Source organism: Nelumbo lutea, chromosome 2 (genome assembly GCF_056320005.1).
Source record: "Nelumbo lutea isolate HS-2025 chromosome 2, American lotus-T2T, whole genome shotgun sequence".
Taxonomy (NCBI): Eukaryota; Viridiplantae; Streptophyta; class Magnoliopsida; order Proteales; family Nelumbonaceae; genus Nelumbo; species Nelumbo lutea.
This window is the reverse complement of record NC_142685.1, coordinates 21,395,503-21,401,502: the sequence shown is the minus strand read 5'-3', so window position 1 is coordinate 21,401,502 and position 6,000 is coordinate 21,395,503. Positions and strand designations below refer to the sequence as shown.

The window sequence follows — 6,000 nt, the reverse complement described above, 5'->3', positions numbered from 1 at the left end:
GATTTTGGGTATCACCTAATTGTTCTGAGGTGCCATGTGTCACAATGTCATTGGAGTGTCAAATCCGCCCTCATCAAAAACCATTTTAATTCTGATTTTGATGTAAACTAAACAAACCCTTAATATATTACTCATTATTTCTCCATTTTCAATGGCATAGACTTGGTTGAAGCGTTTAGTAGACTTTGTTGTAACGTTGTAATTCAGCTTAGAAGACAACAAAATATAAACTAAAAAGCATGATGAGGATTCATTTTTCATTGAATGTTAAATTCACATTATTCAATTATGATGATGATGGAATGTAATTATATTAATTGGAGACTTGAAATCTTTTATTTTGTAACAACAGAGTATTTATTGAGGGAATCAGGACGCATCAATGAATTGGGCTCCTTGGAAGCAAGGAGAAAGCGTTCATTTTCCTTTCCAAGTTTCAACTACCCAAACCATACAAAAAGACAACTTCATTTATACATGAAGAAGGTTCATTTCTTTAAAAAATGCAGGCAATTAGATTTGGTGGGTCATACCGTCATACTTTAGTTAAACCTTCTCTGGACACGATTAAGGGTCTTTGCAAGTTTGGGCTGATTTGGTCGTTGGTCCTGTTCGACGAAATTTTACTGAATCATGCAAACGAAGACGGCAAACTACGCTTTGAGGTCTGTCGTCATACACGCAGAGAGAGAGAGAGAGAGAGAGAGAGAGAGAGAGAGTTTCTAAAAAAATGTCAAGCTGCACTTTAGTTTCATACTTCAGTTTTCAGTAAGCTTCACTGCCCACCCAAAGACATGAACCCTATAGAACAATGTGTTACACATAGTGGCTAGGTTCGGACGTCTGGAGCTGGCTTCGGAGATCATCAAGCTAGGGCCGAAGATGGTGTGGGAAGAAAACGAGAAGGGCGAAACCCCATTGTACGAAGCATGTCGTGAAGGACACGTTAATTTGATAGAGCTGCTGTTGGAGACGGAACCTTGGGTTGCTGCCCGGCCGGCTGAACGGCGATGGCGAGAGCGTGCTCTCTGTGCCCTGTAGCCATGGGCAGCTCAGTGTAGTGGAGCATCTGTTGAGTTACAGATAGCTGCTATTGCTGGAAGAGGATGGAGGAACAACAACTACTTCTTTCACGTTGCAGCATCAGCGGGGCATGTAGGTAAGTGGAGCAACTCTTATCTGCTTAATCCTCATATATGGGCTAAAGGGTACTCGCTCTAACATGTTTCATCTTCTATCACCATTTGATTTGCTAGTGATACGGGTCTTTAATTCAAACTTTCAAAGAATGTATGGACCATTGCTTAGGCCCATTTTCAAGCTTCCCCCCCACCCTGTTGGGCCCAAAGTTATTGTACGTAATGGGGCCCATATATAGTCCAACAAACATAAACTATTTTTTAATTATCTCTTAGACCCCGTTTGTTTTCATTTATTTGGGTAAAGGAGGGAAACAGAACTTTCAAAGGGTAGATATGCAAACTTATCCATCCTCGAAGAGGGTATTGGTTATCCGGGTTTTTCATACTCTATAAAAAATTCGCTTACCATGGAATCCAATATAGCATTGTAAAAAACGCAGGATATAGTCAATTAACTGGTTGACCAATTTACCCCCGCAGGGTATACCAATACAACAAACGGACCCTTATTATTGTATCACTACATGGCTGCAGAGATTTGTAAAGGAAATACTAAATGTACGCCCTGATTTTTTGCATGCAAAAGGGATTTACATGGATGTTCTCCCTTGCACCATGCAGCAAAGGTCATTTAGAGGTAACCATAGAGCTTTTAAAGCTTCACCCTGACCTCTCATCCTTGCAAGACAAGGAGGGAAGAAGGCCTCCCCATTCCGCTGCAAACTGCAATCAAATGAAGAGTTAGGCCCCGTTTGGTTCATAGGAATAGGGGTTCGGAATTGGAATGGTCCATTTCCATTCCAACTGTTTGATTGGATAGAATCAGAATCTCATTTTCATTCTTATTAGAATGACATTTTCGTATTTGAGGGAATGGCCATTCCTTGCCCCTCCCTTGGAATGAAATCTCATTCCTGCTTATTTTAATTTCCATTCTCTGAACCGAACAAATTATAGGAATTGAACATTTCAATTCCAATTCCAAAGGATTTTGATTCAGATTCCATTCCCATTCCGACAGCTGATCAAACAGACCCTTAATGTCATTGACGAAATCCTTTCAAAAGCCTGGAATCAGCCAAGATGCTAACGAAACACGGAGAAACAGTTTTACATCTGGGCGTCAAGAATAACCAGTACGAGGCGATCAGGTACTTGGTGGAGACCCTCGAAATCACCGACCTTGTAAGCTTGCCGGACAACGACGGAAACACCATTTTACACATTGCTTCTGGCTGGACAACTAAAAGCAGTAAGTTCTCTTCCATGGTTAATTGGTCTGTATTGAGTTGAAGCCCAGACAAATCGTAACTAAAGACTTTGGTTTCCTTAATTTGTTTATTCAATAGCTCGGGTCTGATACCAGATGGTTACGTATCTAGTCACTAAGACAAGCATTGACATAAATGCTCTTAACCACAAGGGATTCACGGCTCTTGATGTCGTTTAGTCCACTGGTAACAGAAGTTCTGGTGCTCTGGCGCTTATACCTACATTACAAGATGTGCTGGCGGTAAGAGATGCTATCAATTGCCACCAGGATCGCCAGAGGTGCAGCGTGTCGCCAATGACAACTCGGGGAGATCTCACCAGAATAGCTTCAACGGAGCATCTTCATGGTCGAAGAAGAGTTTGGATTCTCCTGCGAATTTGCATCGCGGGCGGCGTCACCATTATCCCGAGAAAAGCAACTAGAGCTGCACAATGAGAGCCTACGCAACGTTCGGAACACCATAACGGTGGTGACCGTTTTAATAGCGACGGTGGCATTTTCCGGTGGAGTAAACCTTCCTGACGGTGTCCATGATCAATATGGGAAGGCAACAAAGGCAAAGGAAATCCCTTTCAAGGTATACCTGCTCTGAGACAATGGACAGAAAATTTTCTGTCCATTCCAATACTTTTCGACCACGTCATGTTCGCCCACTCACTTCCAAACTAACGAAAAATGTATGCTAACGGACGGTGTGGACTTAAGTATTTATCAAATTTGTTTAATGCTTCGGACCTCCTCTCTTTTCATTCCATCGTTCCCAAATTCCGCCGCCGATAGTTCTTTCCATTGCATCTGAGCTGCTTTCTCTCTCTCTTCTTCTCTCTCCCCAGGACACGCTACATCGCTACGCGAATTGCAACCCTCTCCGATGCTATACTCCGACCACTTCAAAAACCCTCTTCGCCGTCGCTACAACTCTCGTGGTCCTTCATCATTCAAACCATCTAATTACCAAGCCTGCAGAGATCTGAACACCATTAAATTAAACATTGGGTTCTGGGAAGTAGCCAACTGGTTTCATCTAGTAATTCCAGCTTTCTTGCCTATTGAATGGTCTTCTTTAGTACTGAAAAGTTCAAGTACAAAATTCCTGGGTTCTCGTCACGAGCTTCCCTAGGAAATTAGTACTCTCTTTCTGTTCATATTGAACGGTAGATAGAGATCATGCAACATGCATTTTTGCGTAGTACTCAAAATCATGACGAGTTCTATCATCAACAAAATATATCATATCGTTATGTTGTGCAACTTGGTCCAAATTTCATCTTGGAATAAGCTCTTGTTAGTTGGAAGCTTGAATCACATGTAGCTACGCACTCTATATTAGTGGTGAAAGGTAGGACTTACCATTCTTTCATTTTTCCTGCAACTTCTTCGGATGTGAGTACTTTGAATGGTTGGTAGTTAAAAATTATTCTCTATGTGTATGGCTCAGACTTAGGATTAATGGAAAGTCTTTTTCTATATATTCTCAAGATCTGCTCAAACACAAATGAATATCAAGTGAATAAATTTATGAGATTCCTAAATCTGATTGCTTACTCTCTCTAAGAAGAAACGCCCGTAAACTCAGAAATTATTAAAAAGGCTCTGTTTGGGAAGAGTACAAATACAAATTAATATCTACAGAGCAAATACAAGGTTTAATCTTCGCCATCTCTACATTCGATTACTGAATCTTCCTTTTCAGTTTTTAGTCGTCGAATCTATTCGGAACAAGAACCACGAGAAATCCACAGGCAAGGGTTATAGCGGCAAAGAGGGTTCTTGAAGTGGCCAGAGTACAGCACCGGAGAGGGTTGCAGCGGCGGAAGAGGATTGCGATTCGCGTCACGGCGCAGCATATCGGTGGGGAGAGAGACTTGCAGCGGCTAGATGGAATGAAAATAACTCTCGGCGGCGGTGAAGGGGCGGTGGGTGGAGAGGGGAGGGAGAAGAAGAGAACTCTCGGCGGTGGGATTTGGGATTGATGGAATGAAAAGAGAGAAAGTCCTATGGGTTAAACAAATTTGATAAATACTTAAGTCCACACCGCCCGTTAGCATATATTTTCCGTTAGATTCGAAGTGAGCGGGCGAATATAACGTGGTCGAAAAGTATTGGATGGCTGTCCCTAGGGGACAGACGATCCGAACTCACAACAATGTGGCATTGTTCTCGTCCCTCGGCATTGTCGTCGTCCTAGTGAGCAACATCCCGTTTTGACGGAAATCAACGGTGAAACTGCTGGTGGTGGCCCACAAAGCGATGTGGGTGTCCGTGTCATTCATGGCTGCAGCATATATAGCAGCCAAATGGGTGATCTTGCCACGTGGCAAGGGGACTAGATGGGTGTTGGTGAATCCGCGTCTGGTAGTCTCTTGGACCAGCTTCTTGCTAGTCCAAACCAACGCAGCCTAAACCCTTTTAATTGTAAGACTTACGGGAGTCCATACTAACGTCCGTCTTATACTCCAAGTGATATTTCATTTTTTTCTAGTAGATATTTCAATTTTATTAAGATCTGGTTGAGTTCCAAAACCAACGACACGTTTCTTTCTTCCTCAACCGGTTAGCTTTTGAAGAAGAAGTTGGAGGGTGGCGGACTGTGAACCCTTCTACCCTCCTCCTGAACTGTGAACTGTGAACTACTGCACTGGACGGTGGCGACCATTTGAACAGAACAGTTCACACGATGACAACCCCGGTGAACTTTTCATAATCTCTGTTAGTGGTTAAGCATGAACTCTATATTGGTCTGTTAGTCGAATTTAATCTAAATCCATGTGATTGATGTAGAAGAAGAAGAAGAAAAGTTTACGGTTTTCGGTAAAGATGACCTTACCGTCGAAGTTTACGGTTCAAGGAGGGTAAAAGGGTTTCAAAGGCCGAAATTCACAGTTTATTTGGGAGTCCAAGACTACCATTAGTTTCGACTCCCGTTAGTTTTTCAATTAAAGGGACTGGGCTTCGTGGAGGTTTTTTATTGGTTTGGACTATCAACTTAAGATGCTGGTCCAGGGGACTAGCGGATGCCGATTCATTCCTGGCCTTAATATCAATTGGAGCAAGCTGTCTAATGTCCACCTTTGTTGGTCTAGGGCTGATGCTGGCGAGGCACCGTCTGAGAAAGCTGGAATTGCAGGATGAGAGAGAAAAAAGGAAGTAGTCCTCGGAATAGCATGAGTAGTCGTGTGGATGATGAGCTACGTTTCAGGAAGAAGGGTAGAGCTCTGAAAGTGAGGGCATGTATCCTTTCTAGGATTAATAGCAAGCTAGCTTCCTCTCAATGTACGTTTAATACAGATACGAACTTCGACTATCAAGTATAGGGGTGTCAATTGGACTGGATTTGATCCAATCTGATCCAGTCAAATGTGAGTCCATTATAAATGGATCAGGTCTAATTCAATTCAATGAATATTTTAGATCAATTTGGATTGGTCCAATTCAATATATGGATTGTTTAATCTGTTCAAATTTATTTTGATTTAGATTGGTTTCAATCCAAACCGAGTTCATTGACATATATATATATTCTTATCTTATATCAATGGACCAGATATTGGCTTAATCCAACCCAATCCAATATAAATTTGTTAC

General features: G+C 42.1%; 1 pseudogene across 1 annotated transcript; it reads left to right on the top strand.

Moving 5' to 3' along the window:
* The first annotated feature begins 2,426 nt into the window (after positions 1-2,426).
* LOC148869086 (uncharacterized) lies at positions 2,427-5,687 on the top strand (annotated as a pseudogene). Its single transcript, XR_016106602.1, has 2 exons — positions 2,427-2,992; positions 5,499-5,687. The product of XR_016106602.1 is annotated as an uncharacterized LOC148869086 (transcript).
* The last annotated feature ends 313 nt before the right edge of the window (positions 5,688-6,000 follow it).